The sequence below is a fragment of the Pinus tabuliformis genome, chromosome J (genome assembly GCF_031772625.1).
Source record: "Pinus tabuliformis cultivar Carrire ecotype Pingquan chromosome J, CPIR1, whole genome shotgun sequence".
Classification (NCBI taxonomy): Eukaryota; Viridiplantae; Streptophyta; class Pinopsida; order Pinales; family Pinaceae; genus Pinus; species Pinus tabuliformis.
The window spans coordinates 1,512,979,069-1,513,000,277 of NC_142295.1; the positions used below are offsets into that span (position 1 = coordinate 1,512,979,069).

A 21,209-nucleotide genomic window follows, 5' to 3' on the forward strand; every position below is an offset into this window, starting at 1 on the left:
AAAATACATAATTGACCTACTTATATAGAATTTTTAAATGTAACTCTGAAATTTCAATATGCTTTGAAGATAATGTTTTGAGTATTTTTCACTAAATTAAATTATAAAAATAAGAAATATATTTAGATTTCAATTATTAAATAAATATTTATGTCAAAATGATTATAGAGAATAAATTTAATGAATAAAAAATCATTAATCAAAAGAAATATATATATATATATTTTTTTTAAGTAACTATTTACTATAATATAATTATTATATTTTATATTTATATGTCTATTATTGATAAAAATGATAATAGGTAAATAAAATTAAAACATTTATACTATAATTGAAAATTCAATATTTAATATTTAATTTAGTTTTATACATCATTTTATCATAAACTTATTTAATATATTATTTGGTATGTTGATAAAATTTTTATTTTTTATTAAATTTTAATTTGTAAAACAACTATTAATATATATCTGAGATAGATAACATTTACTTTTATTTGAAACCCTCTAAAAGAAAAAAAAAACACACACATAAATTCTCATCATAACTTTTTATTAAAAAAAAGGAAATATTAAGTTACATAGTAGCCAAACAATTTAAAGATGATATATAATCATAATAATAACATAAAAACAAGATAATTTTCAATTGTTTATGTAAACTATACTCTCAATGAGGCACAAATTTTAGTTTACGGAGGCAGAGGAATTGCTTGGATGGTCAAAAAAAAATTCAAAAAACCTTGTAGATGTAGTGTTTGAATATGTTTTTGATAGTGGAAATGGATTCAGCACCATCAAAAACGTTTAGAGCACCTAAAATTATGAATTTTGACAGCTTTTACTTGGATTTACAAAAATCCTTGCTAGATTTTTTCAATATATGACCGAAAATTTTATAACTTTCAAAACAAAAAAGCATAATTTTTAAACTAAAACTTAGCTTACTCATGAGAGCATTTCCATTTTAATAGCTTTCATGTGATTTTAACAAGATCTTGCATTAAAATATCAATTTTTTTCTCAATTATAACATTCAAATTCGGCATGGCCCTTGACCTAGATCTTTTAGTCTCATCACTATGCATATCTCCCTCCACATTATCATTCCTTTTGGACGTCAATGTTTCTTCCTTGCTAGCTCATTGTCTAGGAGACTTTCTTCCTTAGTAACTAAAACATTGAAGGCATAATTCAAGTGGAAGGGAATAATTCATCAACATTTCAAGGAGACTTTCTTCCCTAGTAACTAAAACATTGAAGGCATAATTCAAGTGGAAGGGAATAATTCATCAACATTTCAAGGAGACTTTCTTCCCTAGTAACTAAAACATTGAAGGCATAATTCAAGTGGAAGGGAATAATTCATCAACATTTCAGGTAAATAAGCGCAAAAAATGAACAACTAATTTTTGAGAGTATTAATTAAAATTTAATCTTAAACATATACTTATTCAATCTTGAAAGTAAAATGAAAAAGAAATGCCTATCATATGAATGCTCTTAATAATTCAATGCTCATTTACTAGTTAATAATTATTATGCGTTTGGAAGTTTGAAAGATAGATTAATGGATAATCTCACACATTTAATGCTTAATTCATGCAGCATGTGAAAATTTGTTAAGGACTCCATTACCCGATAAATTAGGCATTGAACTACAATCTTTGATGCTTCGTGGAGAAGAATCATCCCCATTTAGAGCTCGATGTTACAACAATAATTGATTTTACACAATTAATGATTATATATTAAGGGAATTGTCTTCTTATGAGGATATTATTATGATTATTGTTAAAGTTCAATTAAATTCTAGTTTAAATATTATTATGATTATTGTTAAAGTTCAGTTAAATTCTAGTTTAAAATTCATTATTGATAATATTTGTGAAAGGAGATAAAAGTTTGATTAAATTCAAAGAATTATTTTTGACTAATCATAAATATATATGTCGAAATTTTAAATATGGTGAATAAAAAAACATAAAATAATTGTTGAAATTAAAGTAATTGTATGTTAAAACAATTCATGAATATATAATTTGAGTGGACTTAATGATTAAGAGTATGTGTTTGTTAGAGGTTACAAGTTCAAAATCACAAAGGGGTAGAGTATGTATGTGTTCATAGACTTAGTAGTCAATTTGATAGACTTAATAGTCAATTTGATACCAATTTGATATCTGGCTTAGTAGTCAATTTGATATATGGTAGTCAAATCTCTGCACAAACAAAGAGGTCTCCTACACCAATTTGATATCTGACTTAGTAGTACCAATATGTGCACAAACAAAGAGGTCTCATACACCAATCTCTGCACAAACAAAGAGGTCTCATACACCAATTTGATATCTGGCTTAGTAGTCAATTTGATATTTCGTAGTCAAATCTCTGCACAAACAAAGAGGTCTCATACACCAATTTGATATCTAGCTTAGTAGTCAATTTGATATCTAGTAGTCAAATCTTTGTACAAACAAAGAGGTCTCATACACCAACTTGATATAAGATATCTGGTAGTCAAATCTCTGCAAAAACAAAAAGGTCTCATACAACAATTTGATATCTGGCTTAATAGTCAATTTGATATCTGGTAGTCAAATCTCTGCGCAAACAAAGATGTCTCATACACCAATTTGATATATGGATTAGTGGTCAATTTGATATAGTTTGATATTTTGTAGTCAAATCTCTGCACAAACAATAAAATTCTATATATCAATTTAATATTTAACTTAACCATAAAATCAAATAATAATAATAAATAATTAAAAAATAAAAGCTAAATGACATCATTTAAAGCCCGCTACCTCATGCTTTGTAAATCCCGTATCCAATTTACATGAAATTTCGTAGTAATTGTGTTATATGAGATACCATTGATGGTATACTCATACCTAGATTTTTACGACCCTTACAAGAACCCGCGTCAGTCAGCCCCTATGCTGATCACTGTCTACCATTTGTTCTTCAAAATCGCCCCCCCTCAAAACCAATTTTCTGCAACAAAATTAATGAAAGAATACCAGTCATATCAGAAAAAATACAATTACAGCAATGTTGAAATTTTGGAGGTTTAAGATGATCTGAGTGTCACTTCTCAAACCTTGATGATTATTTGAAAACTTTTATAAGTAGTCCACTGTCCTCAAGTTGTACAGATTTAACAAAATAACAGATTAAATTTTCTTTTTTCAGAGGAAAAAAACTGAATATGTTATATTGAGATCATATAAACTGATGATAATTACATGGATCGAAAGAAGCCGTCGGTCATAAAAGACGCATCAAACTTAGAATCAATAGAAACAATGGATCAGCCAGATGTATGAGAATGAAACATATTGCCAGAATGTACGAAGAGAAGCGGGCAGATGAGGAGCTACCTGAAAATATGAAATGAAGAGAGTTGCATGGGAGCATGAAAAAGTAACCATCACCAGATGAAGAGAAATCTAGTCAGGTGGCATGGAGCCAGTGATCAGAGAGATGATAGTCTCGAGTGGAAGATGGGAGTCCCGAAAAACACAGCAGCACCGCCACTTCCAGACATGCCAGACGGTGAGGAGGAAAATGGCGTGCCACAATGGTCGTTGAGAGGACCACCAGATGAAGGCATCCTGAACCGAGGAGAAAAGGAGGATGGGAAAACCATAGATGGAGGACAGCTCGATCCAGATAGCAGAGGTGACAATGCATTGGAAGAACATGTGGATGTTCATTTCCAAATCTGAACGGCAGAAGCAGCATCGACTCGGGCCCTGCCACCCTTTTGCTTGAAGAACGTCCCAGGCAAGGTTCCTGTTGTAGAAAAGAAGCCAGCCGAAGAGGATGGATTTAAGAGGGCAAATGGCTTTCCAGAATTTGAGAGGAAAAGGAGAGGGGGAAGGCGGGATGAGTGATGAAAGGGCGGAGTATAGTCGTCGGACAGTGATGGGGTGGATGGAGGAGTCTGGGGACCAGATGAGGGCGTCTTGGGTTCCTAGTTGAAGGATGTTCAGGCGGGAAAATAGGAGCGTGGCGGAGGACCAATGGGGACGGAGGGGGGGAGGAATATGAAGTTGCTGGTCCGATTTCCAGTTGGGCTTCAGAGAGGACCATGAATCAATGAGCATGGACCAGGTGAAAATGCCCCTGGAGTGAAAGAAGGTGAGGAGAGCCGGGGAGATCTGAGATTCAAGGTTATGTAAGGTAGGGTCGAGTGCAATAAAAACAGATGAACCAGAAAAAAAAGTCCATTTAAGATTACTTAAGAAAAACCGTTGATTCTTGCGAAAGCAGCACCAGATGGGAGATCCATGGCATATCCCAAGAGTGGATCTTCTGAGCCAGTATTCTAAGTTCCGACCTTTTAAATACTTCTGTTTAATTAGAGCAGACCATGGGCTGTTCCCGAAGAATGCCCTGTGCATGGATTTGCAGATGAGCGCATTGCCAAAACGCCTCATATTAATGAGACCCCAGCCTCCATTCTTTTTGGAGATGGTGATGAAATCCATTCTTGCAAGATGAATTTTCGATTGATAGGAATGGCCTCCCCAGAGGAAATTTGCGGCAATTGACTGAATGATTTTGAAGACTTTGGCAGGGAGGACGAATAGATGACCCCAATAAACTGCTAATTGGGAGAGAACCGCTTGAACGAGAACAAATCTGCCAGCAAGTGATAAGAGCCTCAGTTCCCATTTGGAGATTTTGTTGTAGAATCTATCAATGAGCCACAACCAATCTGCAAATTTGTTATTTTTGACTTTGAGGCGGAAACCAAGATAAGAGAGGCCGTCTGAAAGGAGAGCGAGGTTGATGCCGAAACGAGCCGCTACCCAAAGTGCAGTAGCAAGGTTGGAATTATTATGGTAGAGCTTTGTTTTCTCATTGTTGATCAAAAGGCCAGAAGCGGCGCGGAACTTCTGAAAGATGATATATAAGCATGCCCAAGAAGACTTACAAAGCATAGCAAAGATAAGAATGTCATCAACAAAAAAGTTATGAGAGAGAGAGATATCCTTACAGATCCTAACAGGCTTACACCTTCCTTGAGAGACAGCAAGATTGATATGCGAACTAAGAGAGTTCATAACCAAAATAAAGAGGAGAGGGGACAGTGGGCATCCCTGACGGAGCCCTCTTTCAGCCTGGAAGAAGGTTGATGGAATTCCATTGATAATGACAGAGTAATGAACGGATTCAACGCATGCCATAATCCAGCTGCATGCATGCGGCGAGAGGCCAATTTTAGCAAGTAGAACTCTGATGAAGCTCCAACTGACACAGTCAAAGGCCTTTGAAAGATCAATCTTGAGGGCGGCCGCATCGATGTTCTTGGAGGAGATGGCGAAAAGGCCTTCTTGAGCAAGGGCAACAGCATCGAGAATAAGCCTATCTTTTAGAAAAGCATGTTGCTGAGGAGATATGAAGGAGCTGAGAGTTTTTTTCATGCGCTCAACAATAATCTTGGAAATGATTTTGTAAAGTGCATTGCACAGGGCAATGGGCCTGTAATCCCCGAAGGATGAGGGATTCTCTTTTTTAGGAATTAAAGCAATGAAGGTGGCCGATAGGGCGCTGTTGAAGTTCCCAGCTTGGCAGGTGGCATTTACCATATTGAGGAGATCATTTTTAAGGAGATCATAAAAGTGGGAGTAGAACTCGACCGGAATACCATCAGGCCCCGGACTCTTGTCCTTCTTAAAGCCTTTTATGATGCTTGATAGTTCCCCCTCCGTTATAGGCCTGAGGAAGAGTTCATTTGCGGCGTCGTCAAACATGGTCGGGAGGTGATTGACCGCCCACATCATGTCATAGATGTCGTTGTGTTGGCGTTTGTATTGGGCCCTGAAGAAAGAAGTGGCCGCGGCAGAGATATCATGCTGAGTGATGAGGGAGTTACCATTGGAGTCATCCATACTCCAAATCGAGTTCCTTGTTCTGCGAGCACTGGCATAGTTGTGAAAAAACTTAGTGTTCCTGTCGCCCTGTTTGAGCCAGAGAGCTCGACTTTTCAGCCTCCATGTTGCCTCCTCTTTTAGGAGCAAAGCTTGTTTCCTTTTTTCGAGGGACCATAGGAGAACCTTTTTGTCAATGGAGAGGCCATGCAGATGGATAGTAGACGAGATCAAGTTTATTTCATGAGTGATGATGCTTAGTTCCCGAGAGTCTGTTACCTTTTTCTTGATTTGCCAAGACCTGACTCCCTCCCTGAGCTTGTTGATTTTTTCGCGAAAAGTGAGGAAAGGAGCGTCTTCAGAGAGAGTGATGTGTCCCCAGGCGGATTTGACAAAGGCCTCGAAGGATTGATCCTGTAGATGAACAGTGTTAAACTTGAAAGAATAGCCCATCCTTCGTTGAACATTGACCCAAGCCAGAGATATGGGCTTGTGGTCAGATGTGGAGGCATCTCCAGTTTTGGCAATGGGCATCCCCCATTCTTCAATGATGGAAGACGACAGGAGAAAACGATCAATTCGCTTAGCAATGAAGGCACGACCCAATCTGCCATTGTCCCACGTGGGGGCCATGGGAACCGGAGTGATGTCGACCAGATCTCTATTGAGGAGCTCTCCACGCATTTTAACCGCTAGACTGTCCATAGACGAGCATTGACCCCAACATTCTTGTGAGCTGAGCGTGAAGTTGAAGTCTCCTGCAATGATCAGAGAATGAATATCAAGGATGCCTGTGAGGAGAAAAGAGTCCCAGAAGGGGATTCTGTTCTTGTAAGGCGCGTAAACATTGAGCAGATTGATTGGTCGGGGCCTTCCTCGAATGGACGCAGAGAGAAGAATGCCAGCTTGACACTTATATGCATTGGCTTTAACCATAAGAGGGTTCCATAGGGATACAAGGCCCCCCGACAGTCCATCAGCACTGATCGCCGACATGTGCCAGGAGGGAAACATTCTTCTGAAGAAGGCTATAGCAGTCGAACTGGAGTGCATGGTTTCCTGAACAAAAATGATATATGGACTTTCCGATAGGAATGTGGCTTTCAAAGCCAAGAATTTGGGGGCCGTTCCTAAACCCCGAATGTTATATGAGACAAGGAAGGTCATTTGGAAGGTTGACCAGCCAGACTTGCTCTAAGAGGCTGTGGGAGAGGAGATTCGAGGATCGGGACGTCGATGAGAGGGAGGTTTATGACACCCAAGTCTGTGGCAATCGAGCGACCTCTAAAATGCCTGCTACCACCTCTAGTTTTTTTCCGGACGGTGATGTTCTTGGCGGAGTCGGGGCTGATGGAGGGGAAGGCTGGCTTATGGATGGTGAGCGGTTCAAGAATGGGTGGTTGACGGTTCAGAAGAAGGTCGATGTCGCTGTCAGGTTCATTGAGAGGGGAGGAGGCAGGGGAATTGAAAGGGGTCGGAGAAGGTTGCAAATCTTTGCTTTTGGGAGATGGGGAGGACGAGGAGATTTGAATGGGATGTGAGCCGACAACGAAATCTGCAACGTTCATGGGAGGCGGGGAAGGAACCGTGTTCTCCTCTGGCTGTTCCGGAATGGGGGGGCATGAAAAGTCCGCCATATTCATGAGAGGGGGGGACAGCGAGGGACTTTTAAACTCGGCGAGGTTTGGCGAATCTCCCTTGTTTGCCAGCAGCTGATCTCCAGGATGATCAGAGGATTTGAAGGAGAAATGCCTCCCTGAGAGACTGTCGCTATCAGAGATAGAGTGTGGTTCCTTAGCCTTCGTAGAGCGAAGGGGCCTCGGTCGCCTGTATTTGCAATCATTAAAAAGATGTCCTGTGCGGTGGCATGATGAGCATCTGAAGGGGATGCCCCAAAAGTCGATTCTTTGATAAATACGGGAGCCTTCCCATATGATCTCCAGCTGCTCGGGATAGCCACCTTTGTAAGGCCTCTCAATAAGGATCCAAGCAATGCGCTTGTCCTGTTTAAACTTTGATTTAGTTAAATATATTTTAAATTTGATTTTTTTAAATGGTAAATATCTTTTTATGGTTTAGACTTTCATTTAGTTAAAATTATTTTAAATTTGATTTTTTTGAATTATATATATATATATATATATATATATATATATATATATATATATATTGTAATTTTGTTAAATTTATTTTAAATTTGATTTTTTAAATAATAATTTTTTTTGTTTCCCTTATATTTAAAATAATAGCTTAAATTTTTATTTTTTTTTCAAATTTTGATTTAGTTAAATTTATTTTAAATTTGATTTTTTAAATGGTATATATATTATTTATTAATTTTTGATTTACATTTATTTAAGATTTGATAGTTAAATTTATTTTAAATTTGATTTTTTAAATTGTATATATATTATTTATTTATTTTTTACTTATGTTTATTTAAAATTTGATAGATTGTAAATATATGTTTTTAGAAAATAGTTGGTGCATAAAGAATTGTCAAAAAGAGGTGTAACTTTTTTTTCAAATTTTTATTCTACATTAAATATGAATCTATGTTAGTTATTAGTATGTCACTTGTCAACTCTATGTTTATTACAAAAAATATTACACTTCTATCTCATGCTAACTAACAGTTCATTTAAATGTATTAGCTGCCATGCATTGTGAGGGATTAAGTTCTTAATTCTACAAACCTTTCCTCAAATTTTGATCTTTCTTTATGTGTGATGAATCTAGAGTTCACATAGATTTAAGTTGATTCTTAAAATGTTATATGTAAACTTCATATTAATTATAAACATAATTATATATCTCCCTTATTTATATTAAGCAACACATTATTCAAATATTTTATATTTTAACTATAAGAATCTCTATTGTATATTTAAAAAGATAATTTAATTTACTTCACATATGTTATCTTCTTAAAAATTACTAATAAATCACTTAATATAATGTGATTTTTTAAACAATAATAATAAATCAACAATAAAAAACATGAAGTAATACCATTAATAATCACTTTAATAATTAAAAGCCAAACTATAATAATTATTATAGCTATTGAAAAATTGTAAATTTATTAAAAGGTTAGAAATGAGAAATATAAAATTAAGCATATTACCAAAGTTTACCTCATGGATTAATAAATGATTAGTGACTAATTTCATAGTAGCCACATGCCAAACAACCTAGTGACTAATATTTTTTATAATGTGATTATTCTTAATATAATCATTTAAACCAACTTGTTTATTGTTGAAAACATTTGTCTATTTACAATTTTAGTTATTTATTGATTTTATTTTAATTAAGTTGTCAATTTCTTTTTACATAAGAGACAAATACAAACCATCAACGCTCCATATTACGCTTGTTTTCTTATTGATTTAGATACCATATTTGAATTACACTTGTTTTCTTAGGTACCATTTTTGCAATGTTTCTACTACCCAATAGCTAGAAATCCCTTAATAAATATTTTTTTATTACATATTTCAATTTTCCTAGAGGACATTTTTATTGGTAAATTTATTACTAGAAAATTTTATCAGTCCTCAACTAACACTACTTCTTCTAACATTTCTTTCTCAACTTTCAATGTATTGTTTTATAATGAGATATAATAATGAATATACTATTGATGACACACTCTTAGAGTTTATCTTAGGATATCATAGTCCGAATTGGTAAGCTATGCCAAATATTTATCCAATGCCATCCATGATCAATTTGCCTAGTTTTATTCACTAAAATATTTTAGTTATCAATCTTACTTGATTTATTTGATTATGTATTACCAATTTTCTAATTTTGAGCATTTAGGGTTGTACACAATTTATTAGCATGGTAAACCTTTTTTGGTTTTAGAGTGGACAAGGATTGTTCCAAAACCAAGGTTAAAAAAACGATTTTGAATATTTTATAGATGATATCATATTTATTGTTTGTACATGTGTACACTATGAGTACACACTAAGATTATGTTTAGAATGACAACATTTGTTTCAATTAAATCTTGATTTTAGAGTAAAAGAGTAGTTGGCTTAGAGATCAACCACCCCTGCTTCAAGTTTTCATAATTCTTAATTTTTTTTCTTTGGAGTATATTAAGCAAATATTAAACTCATTCTTTATTATTTTGCTACAAAAATTTAAAATATTATTTTTTCTTACTTACTAAAGTTTTCTCTTTTGTGATTAGAATAAAATATGCTCTACCCATGGTGGAGAAAATTATGAAATATTTTAATTTATACAAGGGAAGGGTTAGACTTGTCATACATATAAGGTTACTGTTGAAAATGGCAACAAGAAATGCTAAAAATAGAAATTCTATAAATAGCATTTCAGGTACCAATGTTGGATATAGCAACAAGGAATGATAAAATAGAAATGCTAAAAATAGCATTGCTATAAATAGAATTTCGGGATAGATTCCAATTTTAGTTAATCCCTGAACTAAAATTGAGAATTAAAATTCGAATTTGATCTTAACAGTTGTTTGTAAAATAATTAATTAATTCATCTTGAATTAATTATTGTAGAAAATCAAACATGAAGTGTATGTGAAGGCATGCAACAGTTTCCCCGTTGATTAAGGAAGTTATCCCTTGATTAAAGGAGATCAGGATGAGTTGTTCTTTTGAGTAGTAATTAGTTAGCTCAATTAACTGAGTTAAGTCCAATTAGATTAGTTCCAACAATTTGTGGAATTGATTGTGAGTTCAGTTAGTTAATGCATGCATGCATGTAACTGCTGCACTTCAGATAACTTAATATTCTCTCATAAATAACTCATGCATGTCAGTTCAGTCAAAGACCCAGTTGAGATTAAAGGAAGGGAAAATGTACTATCAGTTGGAGGAATTTTCTTCTAAAGGAATCTCATCCATGCAGAAGGAATTCACTCATTTAGGATTGTGCAGTTATTTCAAAGGTTAGAGCAGTGTGTGAGGGATTATTACACACAGGTGGTAGCTTGAGGACCCAAGAGAAAATGCGCAAGGAAATAGGAGGCTTGTAGGACTTAAGGAAGGCATATGTGTTGTCTATTCTGTCTATGAGCAGCAGTGAGGGATTGTACTGAGAGCTAGATAGCTTGTGAGCTAAAGCTTTGTGTAATCCTAAGATATTTCCACTTGTATGATAATAAAGATAGCCGGGTTTTTAGCTGAGGCTTTCCCCAGAGTATTCTTTTGTGTTTCATGTGTATGATTTCTTCTTCTCTGTTATATGTGTTCCTATTTGATCTTGCTCAAAACCGATTAAGCTTTTGCAAGTTTGTTTGTATAAGTAGATCAAGTATTTTTCTTTAGGATATTGCATTATCAGGTGATCTACAGTGAGAAATTCTACAGTTACTTCTAACTTGAGAGTTTTCATTATCTTCGCGCTTTATATTCATCATGCTAATATGAAAATAGGGATATTATCAAATAAGAAGAGCTTGTTAGAATTTCAAGAGGTTCTACAAACTCATCACGTTATATCAAATGTAAGACAAGCTAATTAAAAAGAACTAGCCCATAAGAAGTAGATATTGAATGGGATTATTTCAATCGATGATGACCATCCTTCAAACATAGTAAGTTAAATAGTGAGTTCTATTGCAACAATGGTATTGGATCCATATAATGGGACAACAATGAAAGATATGGATTATATCATGGAGACTACAAGGAAAGTGTAAGTACTTAGGAAAAATATACAAGAGTATGATGCAATGGAGCAATATAAAAGTGATTCAACATCAAAAATAATGAGAATAAATTCAAATTTAGAATTAAGGGAATACTCACATAAACAAATTATTGAGAAGTAGAAAGAAAACAAGAAAAATGTTGGTGGACTGATTCTTCAAAAGTCTATGATTTCAATTTATTCAGACTCCATCTATTAGTATGATTTGAATTTAAATAGGAACACAACAAATTACACATATAACCATAAATATAGAGATGCAGCAGAAATAAGACTATCTCTAATTAATATCAAATAATGAAATATGCTTACAAACATAATGGAAATGAGACTAGCTCGGGCGATGATAGTTTATCTCTAAGAAGAGATGTGGCAGTTACATGTCTCTGAACTGAGTTACAATGAGGATAAAGGGCCTTTTTATTATTGAACAATAAGAAAAAACCCTAAACAACCAAAACCATAACCCAAGGAGATGTAACATCAAGAGTTTATGGGCCCCGTTGGGGTTAGTTGGGTAGCAAACCTCCCAGGGTCGTAACTTGGTCATATTATCTTCATTTGACGTGCATGATACCTTATTGGAAAGATCTCTTAGAGGAATACATCTTAAAATGCGATTTCATTAAAATTTCTTAGAGAGATCTTTCCAAAAAAACGTCATTTAGGGCCTCAAAACGGCTCCAAAAGTTTAGGACCCAAAAAACTACCAAAAATAGTAAATTGTGCTACAATTAAGGAAACTAAAAAATTGAAAGAAGCAATGGTGGGGGTCCACGTGGAATAGGTGGGTGGCCACCAATATCCACCTAGATTGTTCCTCCCCCCTTAGGAAGCAATGGTCTCCTTTGCGTTGAGTTCCTCCATGAGATGAGGAAACCTCTATTGAACTTGGTCCCTAGTGAGCCATTTTCCTTGGTGCAGGAGTTGGTTGGATTTGACAACTCAATACAGTTGGATCTTCTGTTCGCGAGTGTTCTTGATCTACGTGTCCATGATCCGATCAGTTGCAACTAGCCATATAAATATAATTCTCTTTATTGGCTTTATATATCATATCAAAGTCATATCCATCTAACCATAAAGCCCATCTTAAAATTATGGAATTACCTTGTTCAAGCAATCTTTTTTTTTGCAACATTCCTTTCATGTGCCTGAGGTCTGTCTTAACAATGGAGTGGACACTTTTAAGGAATAATCTGAATTTTTTGATAGCTTTCTTTACTGGTAGAATTTCTTTATGGGAAGAAGGATAAAATTTTTTAGCGTCTAAGAATGTGCCTGAGGCATATGCACACACTTCTTCCTTTTTTCCATATTTCTGCAATAAGATTTTTTCCCAACTGTAATCTTACGCATCTGTTTCAAGAATGAATGGTAGGTCATTGTGGCGAAGAGCCAAATGTGGTAGTTGTTTGATTTTCTAATTTATATTTCTCATGCCTTTGGTCATCTAGTCATTCTAGTTGCTTCCCTTTTTTAGCCTTTGTTGCAGAAGCATTATATCTATGGCTTGCTCTAGATAAAATTGCTTGATAAAGAATTCAACACATGTGGTTGTAATTATATTCTGCCTTGGGATATGATTAAACCCAAGTACTCATTCCATGTTTATGCAATAATGAACTTATCTAGAGAGGCAGAAAGAACTAGACCATGCTTGAAAACAACTTGATAAAATATCTCTAAGTGTTTTTTATGTTCACTAATATCCTTGCTGAAAATTAACAAATCATCTATGTAGACAATGATAAAAGAATAGTCTCAAAAAAGATCTTCCATTCTCTTTTGGAATTCTGATGGGGCATTCTTCAAACCAAATGGCATAATTTTCCATTGAAATTTTCCTCCAGGTAGCAAAATTTTGTTTTATATCTGTCTTGAGGATTAATGCCAATTTTCCAAAACCCACTTTTAAGATCAAACTTACTGAATGCATTTTCTTTGGCGATCTTTGATAACAACATTTCTTTATTAGGTAAAGGATATTTAATGGGCACAAGAGCTTCATTCAGAGCTTTGTAGTTGATAACTAACCTCCTTTTTCCACATTTTTTTCTCTGAGTGCTTATTGACATACAAAGCTGGACATGCCCAAGAACTCTTGCATGGTTCTATTAGTTTTCTCTTTATCAAGTCATTAATTTCTGCTTTAAAAATCTCATGTTCATACGACCTCATGTGATTTGCTGATGGCTTTTGGTCTTTGACATAGCCTTCTCTCTGAACTGGAAGTGAGACAAAATATTTTTCCCTGAACCAGAATGCATAAGGGTGTTTGATTGTACAATCATTTTCAACTTATTTACAATATCAAATAGAACAGTAGGGCCATGGATTTCTGCATGCTTGACAATTTTCTGTATCTTGGAAAGATCTGTTACTGCTTCATCGAAATTGCTTACCTCATTAGGTTTTGCTCTGAGTGTGTATTTACTATTAGCAAGGACTTGCACCTTTTCGTCTTGAATGATGAAATTTATCATGTCCTTTTCAATGCTAATTGGCATGATTTTTTTCATAAAATCATGTCCAAGCAACATATCAGCATTAGTATCATTATTATATAAAGTGACATATGCTTCTTGTGATCCTAATAATATTGGAAAGTCTAGAACAATATATGGAATTTTTATCAGTTGTTTGTTAACTGCCCTAAACTGGACTTGAGTGGGTTTCCAATAGTAAGGAGGAATGGCCTTGAATTTGCAATAGTTTCTCATAGCTTCAGTATCAATCTGAGCATCAAGAATGTATTCTTTGTAACCTGGCACTTTTATTTTTACATGGATGATCGTCCTATCATCTACCACTGATGTCATGAATGTTTTCATTACTGTGTTGATTAGCCAATAGCAATGGAGTTTGATATGAAAGGAAAGTAGAAGAAACAAACTGTGAGTTCAGACTATCAAGTTCTTACATGTTGTCTTGAATCCTTTATGCAAGCTCCTTCATCTCATTTCTGTCTCTTTGGAGATCTTCTTCTACCCTTTTAATCTTATCCAATAATTTTTCTGCAATATTACCAGTGGATCCTTGTGATGCTTCTGTTGTTATATGCCAATCTAAAATCTCAAAGTCCTGTCCATCAGTTATCTTGTGAGGAATAGAAGCCTGCAAATGGTCAATCTTTTCTTGGAGGCGTCTTCGAGGAATAATCAAGCTAGGATGAAGAGAGGCCTTTTGTCTCTAGATTTCTTCAATTTGATGTTGGAGATCATAAAGAAAACATGAAACAATTGGATAAATATGTACACTCACTATTGTCACTATTATTGTCTAAAAGAGAAACCTTTTGGAAATTTTCATCAATGTCATAGCTATTATCTGAATGAGTATTATGTATAGAAAAACATTCAAAATTAGAATCTGTCTGAGAAACTAAATCCCAATCAGCTGGATCATAAGAGGATTTAAAAACTTCAACAATCTTTTCTGGATTCCTTTCTTTCCTTTGTTGGGACATCTGTTGGTCCAATGACCAATCTAACCACAAATAAAGCATTTAGACTCTTTTGTTAGTTTAGACCTTTTCTTGAAAACAAATTGTGATCTTCTAGCTATAGAAGATCTTGGCCTATATTTTTTTTCTTAATAGTAAGAGGTCAAGACCTACAAAAACACTTAACACTTTGGTCTTCTTGAGAACCCTTTCTGAAGTGGTTCTTATAACATCCAAAATGATATGTTTTAGTAAAGGAGTCACAGATGGTGGGGCTGAAATGCGACTGCTTTTTGACATTATTACGAGATTTGTTGGCGGCACATTCATTCTTCAGAATGGTAAGAATGTGTTGGTGAAGTGCGGATAGAGACCATGTATCTATGGAAATGTGTTGTGCAGATAGTGGTTGTTGAACTAATTCAGGTATTTTACCTGGCATGGAGGCTATGTAGTGTCGGAGATAAGCCACATTATGGTGATCAGGGATTTTATAATAAATATTTTTCATTGTTCCTTAAAAGTGCCCACTTCATTGTTAAGATAAGGAGAAACATATATGTTGTAAGCAAAATCCGAAGGTGTCTACCGCGATAAGTGCCATTGTTGCTGAGGAAAGGTGTTGTTGGGCGTAGGACATGACCCATGATTACAAATATGCAATTTTTCAAGTGCTTTTAATCCTTTTATCTTCATCATTATGGATGCTAGGAGAAGTTTTAATTTCTCTAATGAATCTCATGAAGCAACACATGAGAAAAAATGGGTATGGCTTACAAAGTTTTTGAACAAAAGCAATACAAATGTTTTGTTTGATATTAGAGTCGTAGAGCAGGAATTTAATCCACAACCTAATTGGGAACTACCAAACGTTGAGATGGAAAAGATATATAAACTCCCAATTTTTTAGTTCCATGCTACTACACTATTTAGATTTTCCTCTGTAAATGTTCCTGTTTCTGTTGGTCAAAGTGTATATCAAATTCCTCTCATTAGAAAGGAAGATGTAGAATGGGGTCTGAGTCATGATTACAAATACATACATATCAGACTCATACAATTTGGGATTAATCCTCTTGTATGACCAGGGTTAGATAACTCATGTCTAACTTGTGTTCTTGTTGCCAAACACAATAAGTTTGAAGACTCATTGATAGGAGGATTCCAAATTCCCTTAAATAATTGGTCATGATAGTTTGAAGACGCATTGATAGGAGGATTCCAAAATCCCCTAAATAATGGTCATGTTTGGTCTTCAGTCAGTGTCTTGAGCTGAGGCTAATGCTTCCTTATATAGGAGGAGCCCTCTGAGTGTTGATCAAGCTTTTTATTCTTTCCCATCCCCAAAGTAAAGTATCATATCCCACAAAAGCTTCATGATATGATACAAAGTGGAGATTCCAAGTGGGGGAACCCACGAAAGCCATAATGTATGTACTAAAAAGTTATATAGAGTAGATATTCATTTACAAAAGATATCATATATGTACCTTTTATCTTCATCAGTATGGATGTTAGGCAAAGTTTTAATTTCTCTAATGAATCTCGTAAAAAAGCACATGAGAAAAAATGGGCATGGCTTACAAAGTTTTTTGAACAAAATCAATACACATGTTTTGTTTGATACTAGAGTCGTAGACCAGAAATTTAATCCACAACCTAAAATTTAATCCACAACCTAATTGGGAAATACCAAACATTGAGATGGAAAAGATATATAAACTCCCAGTTTTTCAGTTCCCCGCTGCTACATTGTTCTGATGTAATAGTGACATAGTTTGTTTAAGCGGTTTGGGGATGATTTGTTCCTTCAATCGGGTAAGTATGACACTTTTGAAATAATTATAGCTGTAATAGTGATAATGTATCTTTAGAAATTACCGATTATCTTAGTTCTGATTTCCAACAAAAAATATCGTGATTTACATATTCCATATTTCGTAAAGGTTGAGATATGATTCTGCGCAGATATTTGCAACCTTTACAAGTCATGCAGTGAGACCAGTGGCAGGATTAATGGAGGCCCAAAGTCTACCTCGCGTGCAGAGAGAATCGTGGAAGGTGATTTCCGGGCTCTAACTGGACCATAATTTCACGTGTATTGACTATGACCATACCCCCATCCTGTAAGTAATGAGAGCCAAATTATTTTACCTGACGTCTATGCATGTTCGACCAGCCTATAAGTATTTCCCCCACTCTACAGAAAAATATGTCCAGTAATTCATTGGGTTGGAAGTAGTGAGCGTGCACAGCTTAGATTGATCATGGCGACAGAGTTGGGTTTTCACCAGTTCCCAGTTTCGCGGAACGTAGGTAATCACTTTGATATTAAGCTACTCAGTGCTTTTATCTTTGTATTGACAGTGGCGGCATGGAGTTTCTTTTACAGGGGGAGGAATGGAAAATCTGGTAGCATGCCTAAGGGGAGGCTGCCCCCGGGGCCGTTTCCGTTGCCCATCATCGGGAGCCTTCACCTGCTGGGAGACCTTCCCGACCGCGCTCTGGCGGCGCTATCTAAGAAATACGGGCCTCTCATGTCTCTCCGCCTCGGCTCCACCCTCACCTTGGTCGTCTCCTCTCCAGATATGGACAAGGAGTTTCTCAAGACCAATGACCGCATTTTTGCCACCAGGTCTCCATCCGCCGCTGCAAAATACTTGACGTATAATTCCTCGGATGTGGTCTTTGCTCCGTTAGGGCCTTACTGGAGGCAGATGCGCAAGGTCTGTGTTTTACAGGTGCTCCACTCTAAGCGCATAGAATACTTCCGCTACATAAGAGAAGAGGAAGTCTCCGCCATGATTCGCTCTCTTCTGAATTCAGTTCATCAGCCTGTGAACATTACCAAGATCGTGTCGGGTCTGGTGACTGATATAATGTGCAGGATGGCCTTCCGTAGAAAATATAGTGACCGGGACATAATTGGCAACATAGAGTTCGTATCAATGGTGAAAGAAATTGTTGCATTGTCTGGTTCTTTTAACATTGGAGACTACATAACATACTTGGCCTGGATGGATCTCCAAGGCTTCAGCCGTCGCTTCAAGAAAGTAAGGAAGTCGCAGGACGATTTCTTAGAGAAAGTAATTGATGATCACGCTGCGCAGAATGACGCCAACGCTCCACAAGATCTTGTGGATGTTTTAATTGCAGCCTCGGTCGATAAAAATGCAGCGTTCCAACCTTCACGAGATAATATTAAAGCCGTTCTTCTGGTAAGTATATTTGGCTTGAAATTCATCTTCTCCCATTGAGGTTAGGTTACTTTTTACCTTTGCTTTTTTATTCTGGAATTATTTTAGTGTGGTTTTTTAATGGGGATTATAATTATATCGGATAGTGTTAGATCTGAGATTTTTGTAATCTATAATGTAGATAAGTGTTTTTAGGATTAATCATATTTTGAGATTTTTGCAATCTATAATGTAGATAAGTGTTTTTAGGATTAACCATATTTTCAGGGTCGATCTTTTGAACCAAACCAACTAATGTGGTTCATATCCAATCTTGAAAATATGATTAATCCAAAAAACATTTATCTATATATTGGATAGTTTTAAATGTCAAAAAATATTGGCAAGAATAATTGAAAATAATTGATGTTTGGAACTATACAGTGTGATTTATCATTTTATGGGTAAGATAAACATTATTGAAGATGAACCATAATATATAGTTAGAAATGTCAAAAAAATATTGGCAAAAATAATTTCAATGTGATGGATGGGAAGGGATAATATTAAAGTTGTTATTGTGGTAAGTATGTTGATTTGAAATTCTTCTTCATGATCCAGATTTATTGTGGTTTGTCATTTTATCCCAAAGATGAACCATACTAGTTGGTTTAAAATATTGACAAAAATAATTTTCATGTGTTAAAGATATTATTAAAGAAGCTATTCTAATAAATATATTGATTTAAAATTCTTCTTCCCCAACCATATTATTTTGCCGATGTTTCAAATCATCCACTGTGATTCATAATTTTAGTGTGATGGATTTAGAAGAGATAATATTAAAGCTGTTAAAGATAATATTAAAGTCGTTATTCTAGTAAATATGTTGGTTTGAAATTCTTCTTCCTAATCCAGATTATTTGGGCAATGTTTTGAAACATTAGTATAATTCATCATTTTATCCCAAAAATGAACCATACTAAATGGTTCTTTGACAAAAATAATTCCAATGTGATAGATCGAGAAGAAATAATATTAAAACTGTTATGGTAAGTATGTTAATTTGAAATTTATCTCCCTAATCTATCCTATTGAATTTTATTTTTTTCAATTTACAACATTTTATCCCAATAATGAACCATACTAGATAGTTTTTTGACCCAAAAAAACAATTACAATGTAATAAATTCAGAAAAAATAATATTAAAACTGTTATGGTAAGTATTCTTTTCAATTTACAACATTTTATCCCAAAAATGAACAATACTAGATAGTTTTTTGACAAAAATAATTGCAATGTAATAAATTCAGAAAAAATAACATTAAAACTGTTATGGTAAGTATGTTAATATGAAATTTATCGCCTTCGATCATATTGAGATTATTTCGTCAATTTCTCAAACCATCTAATACGATTCATTATTAATCATTTTATCTGGAAAATGAATCACACTAACAGGTTCAGGGTTTAGAATGTTTCAAAAAAAAATTGGAAAATGAATCACACTAACAGGTTCAGGGTTTAGAATGTTTCAAAAAAAAATTGGAAAATGAATCACACTAACAGGTTCAGGGTTTAGAATGTTTCAAAAAAAAATTGGAAAATGAATCACACTAACAGGTTCAGGGTTTAGAATGTTTCAAAAAAAAATTGTCAGCTAAAATAATAATTTCAATATGATGAGCAAAACTATGCACTAAGTCTTCCTTGATTCTTAAGAATAACACAGGGAGTATACATAATATGATGGACAAGAAAATAAATTTCAAATGAATCCTAATCACAAAGAAACCTTCATACTAAAGTATGTTGATTTTGGATATATTATTTCATCAATTATTCCAATGGTTTCCGATAATTCAATAATTGTGACCCCGAACTTATGTTTACAATGGTGACAGGATATGTTGGCCGGTGGCACGGACACGTCTTCTACAAGCTTAGACTGGACAATGGCCGAACTAGTGAAGAACCCTCCAGTGATGAAGAAGCTTCAGGACGAGTTGGAACGTGTAGTTGGATTCAATCGCATGGTAAGCGAGTCTGACCTGCCTAGTCTCGTTTACTTACAAGCTGTGGTGAAAGAAACACTTAGACTCCATCCAGCGGGGCCGTTTGGGGTTCCCCACGCTTCTGTGGAGGACTGCACTATATTGGGTTATCAAATCCCCAAGGGAACTCGCGTTCTGGTGAACCTTTGGGAGATTGCAACGAATCCTGAGTCATGGGGGGAGGATGCAGATACTTTCAATCCAGAGAGATTTATGAAAGCTGGCTCCATAGATTCTAGAATTCAGAACTTTGAGTGGCTTCAGAACTTTGAGTGGCTTCCGTTCGGAGGAGGCAGGAGAGGATGTCCAGGACAGCAACTGGCAACTCTTGTTGTCGAGTTTGCGGTGGCCCAACTCGTGCACTGTTTCAATTGGAAGCTTCCTGAGGGCATGGATGTGAAGGACCTGGACATGACTGAAAAGTATGAATTGACGATGCCCAGATCCCACAAACTCTTTGCGGTTCCAACTACTCGATTTGCCGTAGCAGTGTAATTACCTATGTATCATATTTGTATTGCCAACTGGTCACATTACGTTGTGTGGGAGTAAAATAAAAACAGCAGACCACGTTGAAGCTGTTGAAATAAAGCCCTGGTCTTGTAGAAACTTCTTACCAGACGGGACATTATACTTTATAGTGTTTAATAGCTTGGTTATTAATTACGTAGATGTTAGGAATTTTTACTTAATTCCAAAGATGTGATTTTCATTTTCTGCTCTAGAGCTGTGAATTTCTGTGACCAATTCGCTGCGACCAGAATTGAAAAACCTGTAACTGAGTTTCGAGTCACTGATATAACAGGATTATACCGGATATCTTATAATATCCTCCTTGTCAGTAATACATTCACACGGAATATTGTTGAATTAAAATCTTACCATGAATCAGATCGTTGGATAGGAACAAGTTTTGGCGAAAAGTAGAAATAGTGGAAAA

General features: G+C 35.2%; 1 pseudogene; it reads left to right on the forward strand.

The window, feature by feature from the left end:
- Positions 1 to 17,305: 17,305 nt before the first annotated feature.
- LOC149233224 (cytochrome P450 71AU50 pseudogene) lies at positions 17,306 to 20,764 on the forward strand (annotated as a pseudogene).
- The last annotated feature ends 445 nt before the right edge of the window (positions 20,765 to 21,209 follow it).